Source organism: Ctenocephalides felis, unplaced genomic scaffold (assembly GCF_003426905.1).
Source record: "Ctenocephalides felis isolate EL2017-DRISC unplaced genomic scaffold, ASM342690v1 CF-g0.4_SCAFFOLD_00845, whole genome shotgun sequence".
Lineage (NCBI taxonomy): Eukaryota > Metazoa > Arthropoda > Insecta > Siphonaptera > Pulicidae > Ctenocephalides > Ctenocephalides felis.
The window spans coordinates 23,791,585-23,815,680 of record NW_020536999.1 but is presented as its reverse complement, the minus strand read 5'-3'; the positions used below and the strand labels follow the sequence as shown (position 1 = coordinate 23,815,680).

Below are 24,096 nucleotides of genomic sequence, written 5' to 3'. Positions count from 1 at the left end.
GCCCGGAGGATGTAAATGGAAAAGAGGAGTACTGGGAGAGCAGTGGTGTGGGAAAACAGGAGAAAGGACATCGTGTAATAGACTTGCACCTCTGGAAAGTTGTGGAAAATCTGGTACAACTTAAAACTGCATACCAGAAAAATAGGAAATTTAGTGAGTATGATTGCACAAAAATAGGAAAGATGATATCTGGTAATAGACTTGCATCTCTAAACTTTTTGCAAGTTGAACAGAACTTGTCTGTCAGATATCAAGAATGCATCTGACGTCTGCCCGGTGCAAAACATTTTAGCACTAAAATGTCGAAATAAATAATTCTGTTAGTGGTTAAAGAGTTGATTGAAAAACTGTCCAGCATCATCCGGCATTTTGTATCTATCCTCTGCAGAAATTATTTGATTTTTAGTAGAATATAATTTTTTCATTCATATTAGTGATATCATTGAAGCTTCTAAAAATAAACTCATCGGATCAGCACAAATCTGACAAAAGCTGCAAATAATGATCAAAATGAAAGAATTTGATTGGCTACTTCGTAAAAAGTCTAAGCTCTCTGTTGAAAATAAGTTGCTGCTATATAAATCAATCATTAAACCAATCTGGACCTATGGAATTGAGCTCTGGGGATGTGCTTACAAATCATATATAGATATAATGCAGAGGACTCAGTCAAAAATTTTACGTACAATACTTAATTCTCCGTGGTACGTTACAAATGAAACCATTCACAGCGATCTCAACATGAAAACGGTGCAATTAACGTTCAAAGAATTTAAGGAAAAATACAAACGTAAACTGGAATCACATTCAAACCCATCAATAGGCGACATTATCCAACCATTTGGCGTAAGAAGATTAAAACGTCAATGGCCTTTAGATTTAGTCTCAGATTAGCTTCAATATATAATTATCTTTTTAATTGTTAAACTAAGAAGATCTCATTGGAGTTCTTCTTAGACATCGCTCTCAATTATTGTCAATTTAGCTTATAGGAATTCTTATGTATTTCTGATTGCTGAATAAAACAGAGTTAAACAAAAAAATCTGACATCAACCGGCAGAATGTCTGCCCTGCCAGCTTAGTGCAGAACCCTCAAATTATAGTTAAAGAATATCATTTACAACTAGATACTAAAGATCTCTACCATTCCCCCCTGGATCAGTCCATCCCATTCCTTTCTTCTTTTGCCCAAGTCTTGGAAAAGTTTCGCTTGTCGTTTGTCGTCGCATCGTGGCGCGGTGTCATTGTGTTGATAGTTTGCCACTTTTCTCAATAAGAAAAGAAAGTTTAACGATTGAAAAGTGTATTGACAGATCGCTTCCCTGAAACCGAGATGCGAAGAAAATGTTTATCGTTTTTAAAAGACAACTTTATAGAAACGATACCGACGGTCAGGGATCAAGAAAGTTCCAGAGAGCTTCTTATGTGCGAAACTAAACCGACAATCGGATGAAATGATTCGTGAATATTTTTATGACGAAGTGAAATAATTGTATTTATTTTTATTAACGTAGAAACATGGACTGCCTCGTCAAGAGAATCTCTTTTGTCTTCGCGTCTTCATTTGTTCTACTTATTAGGGTCTTAGTATTTTTCTCCTCTAAGTCTCATTTGACGTAATTTAATTTTCTGTTCATAGGTTTCTTGTGGATAAGAAAGAATGAAGAATTTATGGTAAATATAAATATAAAAGCATTTTAAAATTTTTCTCTCTATTAATACCAACCAGTTTTAACCGAACCTAAGGATTGGAATCAAGTACCCGGAAGTGTACCATCCAACCGACCAACTACTGGTTGTGGTTGCTCCTTATACTTCTGCGTAACATTTTGTAATCCTTCTTGCCGATTACACTAATCTCCAAACGACGTTTTGGCCGAGATTGAATAACAAAAGGATTTTCAGGAGCTAAATGCGAATTGTGCAAGCGGAAACAGAGGGAACAGGAATTAGGCCGACGGCAATGGAGGAAATTAAGATATATATATATATATATATATATATATATATATATAGGGTGGCCCTTAATATGGATATTTTCGAATTTATTGGCTTCCAGGCGCTCAAATGCTTATATATAGGGTGGCCCTTAATATGGATATTTTCGAATTTATTTGCTTCCAGGCGCTCAAATGCTTCCAAATTGATAAAAATCTAAAAAACTGAAAATTCTCTCAAAGTTTCTTATGGAGATATCATGGGTAAAATTCCATTTTTCATAACTTAATGACAAGTGAATCAAAATTTTGAGAATAACATTGTATTCGCTCATTTTGATCATAAATAAAAAATTTGCAACAAAATTTTCAAATATTTTATAAAATAAGTATTTACTTAGGTGGAAGAACCAAAAAACTTCTGCTGGAGTGCAGACTATCTTAAATTTAATATTAAGAGCTAAAACTTTCCGAGAATTTTTTAGCTGACTCTGGCAAATAAATTAAAATACGACTTGAGAAGCAAATGGTATTTTATGACTCTGTCCAGTGTCTTGGCTTTCCGTTCCCTGAATTTTCTCATCTCTCATAAAAAACTAGTAGTTCCTCGTCGTCAAATTTTTATCACCTTATTTCTGATTCCCTGCAGTCTCGTTCCTTTTATTCTAGAAGAGTCGATAAACATGGATGATGGTTGGTAAATTCACTATTCGTGTAAATAAATAAATAAATAAAATTCAACTGGGGAATCCATGTCGTCCGGTGTCCTTTACGACTTTTCAGGTGTTAAAGCGTCAAATGGACTTTTATTTAGAATAAATGTCAAAACGTTAACTTGAGATATTCAATTGCATAGGGCACTGCAGTCACCAAATGGAAAATAATACTGTATGATTAAAAATTAAATATATCATCATCTATAAATAAATAAATTGGGTAGACCGTAAAGGCCTTAAAGGTCCGCGGTTGAAAAGGTTCACCACCGAAACTCAAAAATCAGTAAAATTAAAATTTTTAACAACAATATTTGAAAGTAGAGGGAAAATGATATATAACCATCATCTTGATTCTTACGACCTTCATCGTTGACATTGTTTGAAAATCCATAACAAAAGTATTTTCTTTCATTGTTAGTTTATGTGGTCGTGAGCAAGAAGATTTGCATGTTTGCATTTTGGAAATAGTAAATATAAGTATAAACATTAATTCTGCATAGTTGGTCATTTCTACAGTATAGAAATAATAATTGCAAATAAATCTATTATCATAAAAAATATTATATTATGCTTTTCCATCAAAATTTATCCCACAATTGGCAACCTCTGTCCACTATCATCTCCAGAGAAGATTTTTGGTCCGGTATCATTTCGTCTTTATTGCGGATTCGTATGTGAGGTGGAAATAAAAAGAACAAAATATACACGACGAAGGACACATTTCCTCTTTCTTTGGGGTGTTCTTTGCTCTTTTCTGACATTCGTGATAGGGCCGAACAAAAAAAAGGGATAAGGGTTTGTGGAATTTGACACATGTTTTTATTTGCACTTGGGTAGTGGAAGGAGGATGGATTTGATTTAAATAAAAAAGTATTCAGATATTTAAATTATTCTTTTTGTATGAGACTTTAAAATATTTATTATTATAAATGTAACTTTTATACCTTTCCTGAAATGGACAATAAGTAGAGATGTAGAATAAAAATAAAATCCTTAAAAATGCAAAATCTTTTGACCATTGTCAAATTTTGAAAATTGTTTGAAATGTTAATGTAACATACATTTCTTTATCGATCTTACCCTCGTAGATTTTAAAATATGTATATCAAGATTTTATTATAGTAGCAAATATTGCACATTATTTAATTTTGCACAAATTCAGCAAATATTTCATTTGTGTTAGACGATCGGTTTAAAAACCTTAACGAATATAATATGTACTAAAATATATATTGATAAGAAATAGATATTACGAATGCGTCCAATCAATTGTATAGCTTTAATTGTGTAATAAAATGCAACATTCTAATATTAGTTACTGTTATTATTTTGTTTTATTTTACCTTTGTTTTGTTTTGTATTCAATTTATTGTATTTTTTGTACCATTTCTTTATTGTATCTAACAATTTTGCAGATAAGCCATCAAAGTCTTGATTAACAAATATAAATTATAACAGAAAAAAAGATATTAGTAAATATTAAATATTTTTTAACTTCCCTTAGGGTATGTTATAATAATCATTTAAATATCAAAAATGTAAATTTTTGCATATCTTTACGTTTAGAAGTTTTCTGAACATTTTGGCATACCTTTAAAAAAATTGATTTGTGTATGTACGTATGGATACAATATTCCATCTACGTTTTCGGGTATCAACCGATTTGAATTATTCAAAAAGCATTCTTAATAAAAAGACGTGCTGATTAGTTTTTGGGAATTGTTGGTCCAGCCGTTTTGGAGGTAATGAGCAAAGAGTGCAGATAATGGCAATTAAGTTTTGGGAGAATAGAGCATCCGATTTGAATGATTCAAAAAATATTTTATTTGCATTGTAGTACTGAAGAATTGATTAAATTTTTGCGAAGGAAGATTCATCGGTTTTAAAGATCCAGAAAACAAGTTTAAAAACTAATCCATTTGCCAGTCCAAAATTTAGATATTTTTGGCAGTATGGATCAATCGACATGAATGGGTATTAAAAGCTTACAAGAAATTCCAAAATTTTCAAAAAATTTCATAATTTTTTATGAAGGCATTTTTTCAATATTAAAATTTTTCAAATATTTTCAAAAAAATAATTTTCAAAAATGCTCGAGAAAAATTGGTAATGGTCAAAAAAATCTAACCTTCTCTGAGCTTTTAAGAGCTTCAAAAACCCAATGGTCCTTCTATTTTTGTACTATATATCTAATTTTGAAGAAACTGGGAAAAAACAGCCAAAAATGGTAATTCAGGCTTTGAAAGAACGAAGCGTCCGATTTGAAAAAAGATTCAGAAAATTTTCAGAAAAATTTTAAGTATAAAAAAATTTCGAAACATGAAACGGATCAAATTTTTGAACAAAGTCAATTTTATTTTATAATTTCAAAAATCTCATTTACTTTAAAGTTTGCAAAAAAATTCAAAACTAAAAAAAATACATATCTTACAGGAAGTTCCAGCAATTTGCCTTAAGGCACAATGCCATGCATTACTAGTTCAAATATAATTTTCATATAATTTACTTTAGGGCACTCTTTTCATCCATCTGTTACCATTATACAAAATGCATAATTCTCCAAATTTTTTTACAAAGTTCATCTTGCTCACAAGTTTTGCTACTCATCTACCCATAAACCACCCATGTATTATTTATATCCGGAAGATATCCGGTCCCGTCTACAGGACGAGATCACCATCCCGCTTTGTTCTTAGGCGTCATTGCTGTTTTGTCCCATTTTTTCTCCTGTTTTGTTCCCTTACTTTTTTACTTTTTCGAGGCAGAATGCGAGATATACAAACCGTGACACGAATTCGTAATGAACTAGCGAAAGAACCATTGTCTGACCGAGGAAGAGAATTTTTTTCAGAAAAAAGACATAATAGGTAGAAATTTGATTGTAATTTTAATTTTCATGATACCACAAATTTATTGCTCATTTGCTTAATTTAGATGTTATGCAGTTCACAACTTTTGAACCGTTCTAAAATAAATGGAATATTTTGCAACTCATAAATAATTACGGTTCAATTTCGCGGACAGCCTGTTTTTCCTAATTAGAATTTTATTGAAAGGGGACATGTATAAATTTTGGCTTTAATTAAAACTTTTGTTGCACACCCTAAGCAAAATATAATGGCACTGTGAAATCTGCTCAGGGATATCGATTACCAGGAAAGATGATTTTGGTTTACACACCAATAGTTTTCAAGGCTAAAATCAGGAAACCAAGAAGTCGACTATTATGTACAGAAAATGATTTCTATCTCTCTAAATTTTTTATCCCTCTTCTAAATTTCCACGCATTCTCAATTCCTCATTAATTTATTATTGTGCATGCTTCGGAAGTCGTTTGTTTAATGGCACAAATTTAATTCCCTGACTCTCATCTTTCCTAACTTTCTTGCCTGTGGATTAAACTTTACAAAGTGGGCCCCCGACGATCAATCATCTTTTATCTAATTAGATGTTTTGCTGGGCGAAACATTAGAAAGATGAATAGAAAGCTTCGTCGCAGGAGATAATGGACATATGATAAGTGAAAATTTGGACAAGGTTGAATAGTAAATTTTGAATTTATACTATGTTTATGGATGGTTTTTATGTAGTTTATTTTAATATTATACAATATTAGAAAAAATGTATTATTACTAGGTAGATTAAAAAGATGATGTATAAATAGAAGATCGTGATCCACACTTTGTTTATATTGTCGAAGGACCAATTAAAAAATTATTAGTTTTAATTATTGTATATTTAGATAAAATAATTTGTTATTAAGATTTATAGAGTCGAGTTAATATTACTTGTTACTCAGATGAAGTTTGAGATTTTACTTGTTACTACTTTGAAGTTTGAGATATTACTGATTTACAGAGTTTTCTATATTGTTATATTATTTTTCTGATGGCACCGTTTTGTGGATTTAAGCGACATCCCATTACATTTTTGTCCAATCAATTGTTGACCTGCGATTTGTTTGAATCGAGTTCAAGAAAATATAATTTTTTGGATGGAAGAATTAATATTTGAGGGTCTGCAAGGATACATTACAATGATGACGTAGACGAGCTTTGTATCTGGAGCAGTAATGATTAATTTCTTTTTTTATAGTTGGAATTCTAAGATCTTGATGTATTAACCAGTTGGGGACATATTTTGGAGCGTTCATGATTTCTTTCAAAATTTTGTTTTGAAACCTCTGTAGAATAGTTATGCTTGATTTAGTGGCCGCACCCCATAGTTGTAGACCATAGGACCATATTGGTTTAATAATTGTCTTGTATATTAGGAGTTTATTTTCTATTGAGACTTGTGAGTTCCAGCCCATTAACCAATTTAATTGCCTACGTATTGAGTTTTATGATACTTATTTTATTAGAAATGTATTAAAATATATTTTAATGATTTAGAATAGTATTGAGCCTTAGGCGTTAACACATATGGTAAGGTAAAGCACAAAGATCCAATTTGAATTTCATTAGTTATCATATCTAAAACGAATGAACTCACCAAAAAATACACGTATCAAAGAAACAACTATTGAACTATGTTCAGTAATATTCCCAAGTAATCAGTAATTATAGAATTATGCAATTTAGTTATTTTCCTAAAAGTTGCAATCTGTCCCTTTTTAACCCATTAGTTGGGTAAAAAGGTACAGCCAGCGGACAAATAAATAGAATGGCTTATTTGAAATTTCAAAGGAATTTTGCAAAATAATTGCTAAATTACTTGACCAATATAAAAAAAATCATGAAAATAGTATTATTTTATAGCATATTGATTTTAGGCGAACTCTTCCAAAGTTATGTAAGATACACCCAACTACTAACACTTCGTACTAGTATAAGGGTTGGCGGAAAATTTGATACCATATCTATATATGTATTCATAATGTGTGTATTTGTGTATAAGTATTCATAAACATGTACATTCATCCCTTCTAATTACAAATACAATTTTCCTCCGAACCGCCAGATACCTCGTAAAATACTCCTCCGTCTAGTCTGACATAAGTAAGTAAGCACTTAACCAGGGCTCCAGTGGAATATCTTAAAAGTCGAATTTGCATATTACAAAACCGCCACTGACACCGCCAAAGTATTGTAGTCGTCAGTCGTAAAAACGTCACGAGAATATTACTTCTCGGCGGTAAATCTTGGTAAACAAACTTACTTTGTAGGAATCGGAAATGGACACTGGCGGACAGATGGAGGTGGAAGGGAGTGGCGGTGGGCAATTAGTTAATTAGGAAGTGGCATTGGTGGTTTTGTTCCAGTTATGAGTTTCTAATTTGATTTCAAGTAATTATAATGTCCGAACCAAATGAACTATATACCAGCACGTAACACATATCAAACTAACAACTATCGAATATGTTCAGTAAAATTTTCAGCCAATTTGTAGTTATAGGAATTACTTTTTTACTGTTTTTTGTAATATATGTCATCTGTCCCTTTTTACCCCATAGGCGTGGTAAAAATGGGATAGCCAGGAGGCAACAGATTCCATTTAAGGGAGTTTCCAAATAATAGCTGTTCAACCTGCATAATAAGTCAAAATTTATTTACAAAGCTCATTTTGCTCACAAGTTATGCTACTCATCTACTCATCTTTCCAGGGTATATCTTTAGCTGGTCCTTTTTACCCCACGTAGATGTTAGCTTTTTCTTCATATAAATACAACTGTTGATTATATCTTAAACATAATAATACATTTTATAAAACAATTAAATATCGTATGCTTAAAAATTATATTAAGGTCTCGTTATCTAAACAACAGTGCTCACAACCAACAAAACAAAAGAAAATACTTTTTATATGGGTTTTTAAATCTTGTTATCTATGTACTACTGCTATGTACTACTGCTACTTGCTATCTATCTGATAGCAACGCTGTAATAAAGGTCATAACAATAACTGGTTACATATATTTTGCCATCTACTTTCAAATATTGTTAAAAGAAGACTTTGCAGAAGAAAATAAAAATAAAATAAATGTGTTCATATAAAATAAGCCTACAAAAATCTAGTTAAATTATAAATATATGCAAAGCAAGTCGTTTCGTTTGCATATCATATTAAACATTTCCTTCCTTATTATTTCAGAATAAAATTACCCAAAAGACATAAGATTTTATTCTAAAATTATAATGGACCCCTCGGAGCGCATGATTACACTCATGGAACAATATCCATATCCATATCCATTTCCATATACATATATTATTAGAAGCGAATTTGCTCACATTTCCGCGACGATATTTTTATAAAGATTTCACTTGTAAGAAAAAAAAGCCCCGGGGTGTTCTGTACATAAGAAACCAATTTGGAAAGGAAGAACATGCGTTTTGCTCCCACAAAAAATGAACGAGTAGATACTTTACATTTTTATTCAGGAGTAATTTCTTTATCATTGTACATTATGCTAAAGATTGCGTTTTTAAGATTTTATACCGATTCTTAAGTATATCGAGTTGCTTTAGGGTATTTAACATACCGAAGGAGAAGTTAATTTGGTCTAAATATTCGATCCATTTTAGACAAACCAATGCAAAGATACAAATGACGGAATATAAAAGCAAACAATTAATTTTCCAGACAATTTTAATACCTTCACTCCGATCAATGAGTTGTCTATTGATATTTATTGGCGGTCTGAATGGGCTTTGATTTTGAATGCAGCCACCACCGCCACCACCAAAGTTTTACTTTCATCAAAAACTTTCGGATTAACTTTTATACACATGGAGGACGTGAGGACGTGATTCAAAATTTAAAGTTCTGCTCTCGGTTTTGATTTGTTTTGTATAAATATAAATTGAACACTGCACACACACGATGAATAAATATTGAAAAAGTTTCTTGGGGAAACGGTGGAAACATTTGAAGAATAATAATAATAGTAATAGTAATGGTAATATTTTTTATGTCATTTTGTATGTAATTACACACGTACGTGTGCAATAATCCCTAAGTGTGTCAATATCCTTTATATCTGCACGTTTGTAATAAAGTGATGTTTTCCTTGATTCTATTAAAGTTTACTTTAGCCCCCGAGACATCATCCATCTCCTCCACCTCATGCATTACAGGCTGGTTCTAAGAACCTTCCATCGTCTTCCTTTGTCCAGTTTCCTTATAGGCAATAAATCTCAGTTTTGAAAGTCCCGCAGCCAATTCAAAGACTCCCTCATGGAGATTCCTCCACCTCATACTGAATTTGCTTTCTCCTGCATCTGCTTCATACTGCCTCCTCGTAATGTATCATTTTAATTGGCGTAAAGCCGAAACCTATTCCACACCGCCCATCCAAGAATAGGATAAAGGAGCAAGGATTGGGTTTAGGAGGAGGTGGTCGGTTTTGTATTTATGAGAAAGCGACCTTCTTCTTGCTTGTTAAATGACTGTTGAATATGATCGGGCGTCAGTTTTACAAGTGAAGTGGTTTTGGAGGCACTTGTCTACTTTGGGGTCTATTCAATGGTAATTTTATGAGGGGGATGAATGAGAAATGAATTTGTGGTTGGTTTATGGCACGTGCTAGCTGATTGTACTATGTATAGAATGTTTTTAAAAATAATTAACAACTAATTACTATTTATGTAATTTTATTATAGACCGAACTAGTAACTCTCATATTATTTATAGTCAAGCATTTTGAAGAAATTTATTTATGTATTTACATATTATGTTTGTTATAGGTTTTAAATATTTTTTCAATACATACAATACTAAAGTACAACATTAAACATTCTATTACAATATTCAATATAAGACCCTATAACAACTTGCATACTTTACAACTGACTTGAAAATGACAAAGCAATGAGGGGTATTCTGGTCTAGAGGCATGAATTTTATGTGTTTTTTGAAAGGCCGTAAAATGACGAATATTATTTACACTAATTATTTATTACAAATTATTGAGAATACAAAACATAATAAAAATTAATAATCGTCCAAAAATTCTAAGTGTAGGAGTTGTGGAAGTAGAGGGTCTCATAAAATTGGCATCTGACCGTACTTATTATTATTGCCCTCCAAATAATCTGAAGAAAAAAACAATTATTAATTTGGAATAATGTCGCTATTGTATGAACTATGGTCATGTTAAACATGTTGTTTTCACGAAATAGCAACCGCCTGAAATAGAAGCTTTTTACAGCTTTTTTATGCATTCGAATTTTCATAACTGTAAAATTAATCCTTAAGCTGCTAATCTAATATGAATGGTATAATTAGCAATATTGCACTTAATTAAAAAGTTGAAAATATTTTTTAGTATTGCGATTTCTTCAGCATCTCAAAATTGATTATTAAAAAAAATTGTGCGGAAACCCTAAATGTTTTAAAATTTTGAGCTAAAATGAATATTGTTAAAATTTATTTTTACAATACTTCTTTTATAATATTTTAATTTATTCATCTCGTCATTTATAGCAAGTAGCATTTATTGAAGCTGTTTTTACCGATTTCCTACATATTTTGTAAATATTTCGCGCAAACTATGGCCAAAAATTCTATTGTAGTCCGTTCGGTTATATTTCACGAAGTAGACAGACTTTTTTGATATAATTTATGTTCGTCGGTTGTTCGGTTTGAATTTTCCCTCTTTTCTTTACACATTTCATCACTATCTGTATATTTTTTCGGGAGCGAATCTTAAGAATGGATATGTGAAAAGGTTGCTTTTATCTAAAAAAACATATATCTACATAAATATATATATATATATATATATATACTTTTAGTATAAGTGTAATAGTTCGAATCACTCCACCATAAATTCAAACTTTATACCGGACTATGTAGATTCACAATGTATTCAATACTATTTGTAGTACTGCGGCTTGGTTGTGCTTTTATTTAATATATCTTCTGCTACCTTTATGTAATATAGATATTTGATAAAATTAAATTGCCTGTACCATTAATTTTTATTGGAACAAATCGATTCCTACAGCCAATCGATTTGTTCTAAAATTAAAGTTGCAATACTACTTTAGTCTTTACCGAGTTATTGTGGATTTACAATGCCAATAGGCAATAATACTTACAATTTAAGTATAAATATTTTGTTTCAATATTTGGTTTGGACCTGGGCTAGTATGAACTAGTATGAACTAGTTTGCTGATTCAATCCCAGCCAAGTCCGACATCAGGCAACTTTGATGTCAAATTTTACTTGAGGTTATAGACATCAAAGATGATCACAAGTAAAAATCGCCTGTATTAGATATAGCTGCATATATAAAAAAAGTATACAAACATTTCGAGTACCTATAGTTAATTAGTCACAACTGGATTGGATAACTGCTGGGTTGCCATCTATCCAAAATGTCATATAATAATGTCGAAACAGTTACTGAATAAGTGAATATCATAGTATGACAGATTATAATTGAAAGTACAACAAACAATAAAATTGATATCATTGGTCATTGATGCTAAAAGAAATGTCTAAATACTCAAACATCCTTCCTTCGCAGTTTCCTAAAGATATTCTACTTCCTCGCCGATCTAGATAGTTCATAAACTTCGATCCGCCCCCTTTCTAACCTTAAATTTTTATCGGCACTTGGCAAGAATATGTTCTGGATGGATGTACGATCGTCGGCGGTGCCTATTATCGAAAATGGAATTTTTAACGTGGAATAAAATCCATGGATTCATAAAATGTAACGACCGCCGCCACTGGTTTTATATCTAAATAGTCACTTTTCCAGGTTATGTGTTCAAATGTTCCGTGTAATAGATACTCATTCGATACATGGGATGATTTTATTACGAATGATGCAAAAAGTGAGGTTAGAATAAGGTGAAACATAGAAAATTTAGGTTTAGAGATATTTTGATGTTCTTAGATTATTTTGGTATAATTTGAGGAAGATGACTCCGCCTTTTGGTCGAAAAGGGAGTGATGAAAATTTTTAGAAAAATAGTAAAAAAAAGCATATTTTTATAACTAGGAGTTAACTGGGAATTTTACTGAACATAGTTCGATTGTTGATTAATTGATACATGTTATATGTCGTGATGTAGTTTATTTGGTTTAGACAGTATAATCATTTGAAGTCTAATTGAACCCCACTCTCTTGTAATATATTAATTTTAATTGCCCATGAAATGCAAATAGCTTGAACTAGTTTGGAGCTTCGATAATTTGTACGATTGTTTAAATTGTTTAATATTATGTCGACTCAAACCTCAATCATAAATACGTATTATACTAGAGCCATCCAATTTTTCTTGAATTTCTTTTATTTCTTGAATCTCGTGTCTGGAATGTTTCATGTGGTGCAAATAGAATAAGCATTTGATTAATTTATCAAATAAATTATCATTTTGTCCAACATTATTAACTATTTACTGAAGCTTTAACTTTCTCATCTGAACTCACACTTAAACAAATAATCTGGAACTTATGAATCATTGGTTATTGCAAGGCCATTTGTGCTTTTTGCTTGTATAGCATCTCTTGTATTTTTACACCCTTCGTGTAGTATGTGAAATATTAGAAAAGTTCATGTAAAATTGAAATATCCACAACATTGCCTGATATTTTGGCACCCTGCAGAAACTAGGGGAGGATTAAGTTGGATTCCAACGCTTTTATGCATTTTTTTTAAATATATCTTTTGTGAGTTTTAAACCGTGTAGCCAACATATATTAAACTTTGAGCAATATTGTTCAAAATAAAATAGTATATAGTATATAGTATATTTTACTGCTCTGGATCAGTTTAGTGTTCTTTGAAACAGTGATTCCCAATAATGCATTTCTACATTTATGAGGATTTAATGATGAGCAATATATTAAATCTAGATTTATGCAATTATTTATTATATCTCTTGTAACTTTAAAATAGAAAATTCAAAGTGACTAAAATATATAACGCATTTGTACCAAATTAAGTAATTTAAAATATCGTCAACAACTTCACAGCAATTTGGTTCACTTGAACACGGTTAGAACTATATTATTAGTTTGTTCTCACAAGATGCTTCGAGGCCAATTTACTTACAAATATTTAATATATCTCCTATTATATTTTTAATAAAATCTATTTATCGAATAGCACAATTTTTTGACTCAAAATATTAGAAATATTTCATTTTTTTCTATTTTTTCCGCATTACGAAGTAACGTGAAGATAATGCGAAAGACGAAGCCGTCCGTCGTCTCAGATAATGCCTCGGGTAGAATGAAATCACAGAAAAACTACGAGAAAATAAAAGAAAATCGAGTTAGTCCGTAAAAATGAGCTCAGGAAATCACAGCTCTCATATCAGGGGACGAAAACGAGAACAGAAAATCTGCTTGATATTACTTTTTGATGTAAACAGACACGGGGCAAAAACCTACCTTGGAAATCTTGAAAGTACAATTTATGGAATTTAGAATGTATCAGATACGGAAAATTTTTACTTGGAAAATTTTAGTAAATATTAAAATTCTAACAGCTGATTGTGGATATAGTAATTCCAATATTTAATTACGAAGAAAAGGCTTGGTCGATCTGTACCATAAACTGATCAACGCGATTCCAAACCAATATTTTTCGAATAGTTTTGAAGATTGTGGACTAAAACGTGGACGAAAATTTTTTTCACTTTTCTGCTAATTACAAAGAAACGACTCGGTCGATCGTCGCACAAAATTGATAAACGTTAGCTAAAATTTTAAATTATTTATAGTGTATTAAGTATACTCTTACCCAATCCTAAAGCTTTTCTTTATTATTTCTTCGAATTTCGCAGACGATTTGATATCCTTGTACATTTCGTGAGAGGAAAAAATTGAAATGAGACAAAATGAAATGAAGGAAGGAAAGAAAAAAGGAAAGTAACCCATGGCACATGTGTTTCGACAGTATATCACACGTATTTGAATATCCAATTTCTTTCTTTGAAGGGAACGCCGAAGGCAGCAAAGCCATTAGTAATTTTTTTAGCCATTTAATTTGAATAACGACAAAAACGTTTATGAAAACTCGGTCAATATACTTTGTAAATAATAAAGTATTATTTATAGATTTATATCAACTTTTGAAATTTTTAGGCAGTACTTTGGGCAACTCCAATTTTTAATCTTATTTATTTATTATGTGACTTGCAACTTTTAAAACGTTAGACGAATAGAAATAAAATAATGTGAAAATGTGTACTAAAAATAATAAGCAATATTTGATAACATCAGAATACTCTACAGCAATTTCTGCTCATTGTTTTCATTAGCACATAAATAAATATATAAAATATTTCAACCTTAATAATACCTAAACAACATTTTTCAAAAACCTAAAAATACTTATTTCAATAAAATAGAAAAATGAATAATGGGTGGTACTGCCTTAGGGCGTGTTCTTGATCTCCCACTGCCATTGCACTAAAAAAGTTGATATCACTACAACATGATATCAGGTTGCCCAAAACGGGAGCTTAAACTCTCGCAACCTCATCCACACCAGGCAGTCATGTCACGTCATGGATAATTCAATAAAAAAAATATTTTAGTAATTGTAAAACATAAGCCAACTAAATAATTTTTCAATAAAAGCCAAAGACTTTTTTCTAATTCATTTGCACTAAATATAACAGCATTACTACCTCACGGGGTACTTCTCGCAACCCTACCCTATAATAAATAAATGCATAAGCAAGTGTAATATGGGTCAAATTACAGATTCCTTGTTTGTCACATATATCTTCATAGATATATTTATTTTCCTTATATCTTGAACAATATCGAATATCAAAATAAATTTTCCTTGAAGATATTTATATTTCAAAGACTCCTGTTAAGAATATTGGTTTCATTTTAATTCCTCCTCGGCTCTTTATATTCCATCCGTCGTCGTCTTCTTCTTGTTAAGAAGAAAAACAAGCATAAACAAACGGTGGTAGGTGTACATTAATTAAATAAATGAATCTAATATAATATAATATAATATACAAGAAGGTTTTGTTTTATGATATAAATCTGGGATGCTTTTACAACCGTATCCGTGGCTTTGTTCTCAGCAAATAAACAAGGAAATGTTTCTCAAAATCGACGGGAGATACTAAATTACTAGATAAAAATTGAAGTAAACATTATTTTTAATTTTAGTAAAAATATTAATATTAATATATCAAAAGCATTATGGCAAACAAAATTTTATACAAAAAAACTAATGCATTTATTCACGGTTTTTTTAATATTTTTTAAACTGTTCATCTAATGTTAATTATTATTATTTATTAATATTTTTTATTATTTATTATTGATATTATTATTGTTTATGATTAGAAATAAGTAGTATGTGTTTTTTTTACTGTTTTTTCAAAAATTTGTCACCTATAGTTCTGTTTATTCCATAGGAGGGTTAAAATGAGACGGCCAGGGGACAAATAAGTCCAATATTTTATTTGGAATTTTAAGGAAATTTTATAAAATAATAGCTACATTATTCAACCAATATAAAATATGAATTTTATGGTACATTTTTTGCAGAGAGACAACCGGATATAACCTTTATATGGTATTTTGTCAGAAATATTCATCATGAGAGTTGGAATAACTGTTGATTTAATTTATCTCTTGTAAAATTGCTTTTTTAACTCAATTCACCTTTTGATTTACTATTTTATGTTGTTTACCAGGGCAAAGGTACAGTTGATCCTTTTTAACCCCATACATATGTAATTCTATAGAGGTTATATAAAAAAACTGTTGAATCTAACTTAAAAATAACAATACATCTTATAAAACATTTAAATTACGCATACTCAAGGTCTGGTAAACTAAACAACAGTGCTCACTCACAACTATAAAAACTTACAACGAAAAAATGCTTTTTGTTATGGATTTTCAAACATCGTTTTGTATCTCGCGGTAGCGACGTCGTAAGAATTGAGGCGATGCACTTTCAAATATTGTTATTGGTGAATTCATAACTGTACCCATTTTTGAGATATCCGTGGTGAAACTTTTACACAGATTGCATAACACCGAATGAATATTTAGAAAATTTGTACAACATTGAGTAGTCCAACAGATTTTCTACCAATTTGAGGCCCTGCAGCAATTTCGGTATACTTCAAAATCATCATCAACGGAAATGATCATGCATCGAAGAAACATTGCAACATTTATGCATTTATTAATACTATCATTTGCAACTTTTGAACCGTTTGCTTAATGCTAATCAAATATTCAGCAAATTGGTGCAAAACTGAAGTGTCTACAAAATCTTCTACTACATAGAAACCACACAACAACTCGGCATACTTCAAAATCGTCCCAGTTTGAGAATTTCAGCCATCCGGCATCAGTTAATGAACGGTGTGTCTTACTATCGCGAAACGTGCACTCGCAATTTTTTTACGACGTTATTATTTAATAATGATTATTTATGAGCCAGACTGATTTGATTAAAACAGCAACTCGCACATAAAACGGAAGCCGAGGAGAACAAGAACGAGAACAAGCTGAAGATGAACATGGTAACCACCCTCCTCGAAAAATAAAAAATATATACATCTTTGTTCCCCACGAATTTCTATTTTTTTTTAGTAAAATAGGAAAAAAAAAGTGTTTTATCGGGTTAGGGTGAAAGCAAACACACTTGCGATATTTAATGCAAAAAACATCCCTTTTGGATGTCAAATGATATTTTAATGCATTTATTATGACATCGACATTATTGTAATGCATGTGCAGGGGTGAACATACCAAATGACGATTTAGATATATATATATATAATATATATATATATATATATATATATATCTACATGTACCTACTACTGAAAAACTATATATATACTACAATTTTGAAGAAATTTTAATATAGTTATTAGTTACCATCTTGAATATTATTTTAGTAATAATAATTTTTAAAGTAATATAACAATTTCAGAAGTCAGCATACTTTAAAAAAGCAATGTTCTTGCTACTTCAGTCTTTCGCAAAGGTGTACATAAAACCACGTACTTCAATGATGATTTATATTAAATTTATGTATTTATTCAATTTTCTAATATTCTTCTTATTTTATCCAACTCTATAAAAGTAATTTCTTGATCTTGAATTGACATAAATCGCGAAAAACTCATAAAAAGCATAAAGCTCGACCCATTATATAACGACATATCTCTTCTGTCGAGTGTCCAAATCAATAATTCGCAGAAATCGTAAAAACTTTTGCATTTTTGCAATGACATCGAAATTACTGACAGTTAAATTTAATATCTCGAAGTTACATGCGATAAAAAGGCGAAATTTTATTCGGCAATAAATGGACAGGACGAACTTGATAATAATATTGTCCATATCGATGAGCAGTAGTATTTATGTGGTGATTTGAATGGTGACTTATATATGCATACTTATTTACTATATCTCATAACTTTTGGAGAGTTGATGTGATAAATGTGAAATGTTCAACATTTTTATTTAAAATTAAATAATCTTCAAAATTGTCTAACATTATAATGACCTACAGCAACTCTGGTTACTGATAATTCACCATTGAACTTAGAAACTATGTACTCTAGTTTCTATATAGAGTCTCTTGCTCTATATTCATCGATATAAAAATAAATGAATAAAGAAATACAAACTTTTAAAATATTTTTAAAAAATTACATGTTATTCTATATTTTCATATATTTCTTATCATTTACTATTATCCTCACAGGTGTCGTGTAAATTATTTTTTTTATCCCGGGGTCAAAAACCTTTGTGTAGTTCAAGTAAATAACACGAAGGGGTCAAAACTTTTCGGAGTCTGACCCAACATTTGAGGTCATGTGAAAGTAACACATACACGTCCTTAATTGGACGCAAATAAACAACAATGGTATCGTTTTTAATTTTAATTTTAATTATACAATTAGTAAATGTGCTACGACTAAGGTAATTTTAATTGGTTCGGGTTCACATGGAAGATGAATTTTAATATGATTGACGTTTATTTATTAAAGAAAATTAATATCTTGTTGAAACAGTTTAACTTATAGTTATGGTTATATTATAAATTTATAAATTTCATTTATTTTCTTCTCATTTTTTGCCATGTGAGCTGGGAAAGCTACTTTTACCATTTTCTTTTCGTCGCAAAACCTACATGTTCTATTTGTTTTTTGGCGGTTTTTTGTCACCGCCACATACAAGCCGTCGATGAAAACCGAATGGCTTGTAAGCGGTTTGGGAAATTGAAAATTGTCGAAAGGTAAATTGCGAAAATATTTGCTGACAATGACAGAAATATAATATATATATATATATATATATATATATATATATATATTGAAAAGACACTTCATAGTTTTCATGAGTAGGGTAGGCCGGGGCACAAAGGTCCAATTTGACTTTGAGCAATTATATTGAAAACCAAACTAATTACATCACAACAATTAACATATATCAAGCAAACAACTATCTAACTATGTTTAGAAAAATTACCCGCTAAATCATCATTGTAAAAATGCGTTTTTTGTCGTTTTTCAAAAATTTGTCATCTGGTCGTTTCTACCCCATAAGCGGGGTAATATAGGCTGGCAAGGAGGCAAACAGATGCAATGTCTTATTTTTATTTTTTAGAGATTTTGTGAGACAATAGCTGCATTCAATCAATGCAAAATATAAATTGGTTCCATTTTTTCAGAAATAACACTGTATATAACCTTGATCTGGTATTCCATCAAAAGCAGAGTCGTCATAACTATTTATTTAATTTATCTCTTGTAAAATGGGTTTTTTAATCAAATTTACTTTTTTATTTACTATTTTTCATTGTTTACATATATGCCGGGGTAAATGTTCAGTTGACTCTTTATACCCTACCCACGTGTAAGCTTTTATAGAGGTTATATAAAAAAAATGTTGCATCTAACTTAAAATTAACTATACATCTCATAAAACAATAAAATTACGTATATTTAAAAAATAACGTATATAAAAGTCTCGTAAACTAAACAACAGTGCTCACAACCAAAATAAATAACAAGGAAAGAAAATAATTTTGTTATGGATTTTCAAACTCCTGATAGAGTAGTTGTAAGAATCAAGGCGATGACTGGTTTCTCATCTTTTGACCTCTACTTTCAAATAATGTGGTTGAAAATTCCTAACTTTACTTGTTTTGGAGATGTTGATGGTGGACCTATTTTCCAACGGAACTTTAAGCCCCGCTCTATCCTATTACAAAATATTTTTGGTTATTTAATTTTGTACAAATTTGCTTTTGTGCCCTTAAAAAGTAACAAATGTTACAATAAACAAACGCACATGCAGATGACTTACCGGTCCATTATCAAATTAAAAATAAATACCTGGTTTTATTCTGGTGTACAATTTTCATCTAAACAAAAACACAAACAACTCTCTCCGAAGGCATATGGGTGCACGTTGTATATAATAATAACCGTGTTATGTATTATGTATTCCTTTAATAACCCTGAGGGCATGAATCACCTGTTCAAAGTAATTTGCATAGTATAGAGGAAGGTTAATATTATTTTAAAAAATTCATCAGACCTCATGTCGTCGCCGACACCGCCACCGCGAAATATATTAAATAACCGCCAGGCAGATCTATATACATGATTTATATGATGCTATGGCGCTAATATTAGATAATATATGATAATTTAGAGATATACATATATTAAACAACTATAGTTGTTTAATATATGTATATCTTTATATAGCTTCATATAATATATAGCTTTATATACATTTGGATTTGGATTGCATTAATTAACAGAGTCATTTGAAAAACAATAATTGAAAAATTTAATGTTTTTTTTTTTTTTTTTTTATTTATTTTACATGGCTGTGGATCTTGCGATCATTACGCCAGTTATAATTTTACATTAATGAGTATTTATACAGTAATTTTACTATTATCTATAAAACTATATACAATTTTATATAAATCTACATTATTACTAGATATTAATACTTGTGTGTTTACTGGAAATATAATATTTTTTTTTTGCAGTTTCTGATACATATTTCTTCTTGGATTCTCATACATTCTGCATTCCCAGAACATATGATCTATTGTCTCCGGTTCGTCACCACATTGGCATATATAATCTTGGATTATTCCCAACCTCCAGAGATGAATCTTGCACATTGTATGCCCCAGCCTTAATCTTGTAATTGTTGATACGAATTTCCTACTGCTTGTATCATTTTTGAACCAGGTTGTTTGAGATACCTTTTCTTTTGACAGGGCATAAATTATACCCTTGCTTTTTGTTGACGTTGAGAAGTCTTTTTGCCACACATCTATGCTCCGCTCTTTGATTAAATTTTTCAGCTCCAACGCAGGTATTTTTTCACATTGTACTCCAATTTGACCAGCTTCTTTTGCAAGAGTATCAGCAATCTCATTTCCTGTGATACCTGAATGTCCCCTGATCCACGTCAATATTAAAGAATTTATGCCATTATTTATTGCATTCATTTTATTTATAATTTCTATTATCATGTTATTTGATCTTCTATTTGGGTTCGCTATCGCTGATATACATGCTTTGCTGTCACTAAATATAATTGTTTTCGTGATGTTTTTCTCCCACGCATAATTTACAGCACAGTATATAGCCACCATTTCTGCTGTGTAATTAGACGCATAATTTGGTAGCTTAATTCTCTTACTAAAATTGTGATATGGCACAAATATAGCGCAACCACAACTGTACCCTGCTTTAGATCCGTCTGTGTAAATGTGTACATATCCTGGCCATCTTCTAGCCACATTATTTTGAAATTCTTTATTTTTTGCGGTATCATTCAAATGTGTCAAGTGAGTTAAATCCATATCCATTACTATGCAATATTTTGTTGATGTGTATTCATTCGTAAGATGATAAATTGGCAACTTTTTATTCATTATTACATCCTCTTCGTATGGTTTCAGCTCATAAAAGCTATTTATCAAGGGTGGGATTGGTCTATTTCTCCAATATATATTGGTAAAATGTAGCCTCGCTAATACTTCTAATTGTTTCGGTATATCATCACATGCTCCATTATATTTTTTTATTAAGAATCTATTTGATAGGATCTGCTTTCTAATGCTTAGTGGAGGTTCACCTGCTTCAGCTATTAATGCATTCGTTGGAGTTGATCGAAATGCCCCCAAACATGTTCTTATCGCCGAGTATTGAATCCTGTCCAACTTTTTTTGGATATTCGTTGAGAGTGCTCCATATATAAAGTAACCATAATCTATTTGTGATCTTATTAAGCTTCTATATATATTGAGACAAGTTTCTGGGTGAGCCCCCCATTTCATGCTTGTTATTTTTCTGAGAACATTTAATCCTTTTTCACATTTGCTTAATATATCATCTACATGCTTTTTAAAATTCATTTTCTTATCCAAATTGATGCCCAGAACTTTAATATTTTCTTTTATTTGTATCTCCTGACATCCTATCCTTATTTGTCTCCTAGTATGTTCTTTTCTGTGTCTGGTAAAGATAGCTGCAGAAAACTTATCCTGTGATAAATTCAGGTTATTGTCCAATAACCATCTTCTGCTCTCCTCGATAGCATTGCTCATCGATGAAATACATCTATCCATAGTTGGACAAGATACATACAGATAAATGTCGTCTGCATATTGCAATTTTTTAACATTCGGTTCTGTTACTACTTTAAAATCTGCCATGTATATATTAAACAAGATGGGGCTCAATATTGAACCCTGAGTGAGACCTTTGTTCATAACTCTAGGGCCAATTAGACCTGAGTCGGTTCGAATATATAATTGTCTAAAAGATAGTAAATTAATTATCACATTAATTAATTTGTGTGGTAAATTTAAATGTTTTAATTTTTTCTCCAGTATATTGTGATCTACATTGTCATACGCCTTTTCTATGTCCATCGAGATTACCAACATATATTGATTATACGAATTGGATATATGTATATCATTTGTTAATTTGCTCAGTAAGTCCAACGTACTTTTCCCTCTCCGGAAACCAAACATAGAATTATTTAAAACTTCTTTATTTTCAATATATCTATCTATTCTCTCTTTTACAATTCTTTCAAAAGTTTTAGCGATGCATGATATTAAGGAAATGGGTCGATATGAGTCTATTTCCAAGGGTCTTCTGTGTGGCTTCATACATGGAACTATTATAATTTTCCTCCACTCTTCGGGAATCCAATTATTTGCTATGATTTGGTTGAATACAGTTAGTAATTCAATTTTCATTTCCGTAGGCCAATTTTTTATCATCGTATACGGTATATTGTCATATCCAGGAGCCGTATTTTTCCTCTTTTTTAATGCATCCTCTAATTCCTCTAATTTGAAATTCCTTGTCAGTGCGCTTTCTTCACAATATACTCCTATATTTTCTTTACGATTGTCCGAAACAAAGTCTGGTGCATAATTTTGTAATAGTAATTGCCCAAATTCTTTTTTAATTTTTTGTGTTGTGTTTATAATGTTATTTTTATTTTTAAAAAGTCTAATTTTGTTCCAAATTACTGTGGGACTCATGTCCTGATTGATGGAATTAATGAAATTCAGCCAACTTTCTTTTTTCTTGTTTTTCAAAAACTTTTTAGTGCGTGCATTGATTTTTTGGTATTGTATGAAGTTTTCGTAATTACAATGCTGACGCATCTTTTTATATGTTGTTCTTCGATCTGAAATGGCTTTTTCGCAATCTTGATCCCACCATATCGCTGGCTTAAAAATCGGTCTCTTAATTTCTTTATATTGTTTTATATTTTTCTCTGCAGATTTTTCGGTAATCTGTATGATACGTTTATATCTCGCTGTTATATCGTCTGAGATTTGTCCTGTTTGGATATATTGCATAATATCTCGGGAGTATCCCTGCCAGTTAGCAAATTTTATATTCCACTTTTTTGTAGGGCGCGTTCTTATGACCAAAGGCACCTTTATCTCCAAAGTTATTGTTATAGGCAAATGATCCGATCCCAATACCTCTTGGCATACATCCCATTTAATAGTATCTATAAAATTTCCTGAGCACAGTGTTAGATCTATGTTCGTAGCACTCCTGTATTTATTTGCTACTGTAGTTGGACGTCCGTCATTAAGAATTAGTATTGCGTTGTCCTCTATGATTTCATATAACATATTACCTTCCCTGCTATTGTATTTGCTTCCCCATGCCATATGATGACAATTAAAATCGCCAGTAATTAAAAAGCTCATGTTGATTGTTGAGATAGTGTCCTTGATATCTGAAAAATCTAATTCTGTTCTAGTAGAGCAATATACTGAGAGAATGCAAAATGGAGTATCTGTTTTAATTATGGCGGCGCATATTTGTATATTCTCATTATTGTTGACTGAAGGAAATTCCTCACAATTTATGTCATTTCTAACAATGATTGCTGCTCCTCCATATCCATCTTCCCTGTCTTTGCGAAACATTCGATATCCTCTGAAAGAGTATTGAT

General features: G+C 30.9%; 1 protein-coding gene across 3 annotated transcripts in view; it reads left to right on the top strand.

The window, feature by feature from the left end:
• Positions 1 to 24,096, top strand: part of LOC113371669 (Krueppel-like factor luna) — a 531,563-nt gene that overhangs the window by 219,373 nt on the left and 288,094 nt on the right. The window lies entirely within an intron of this gene.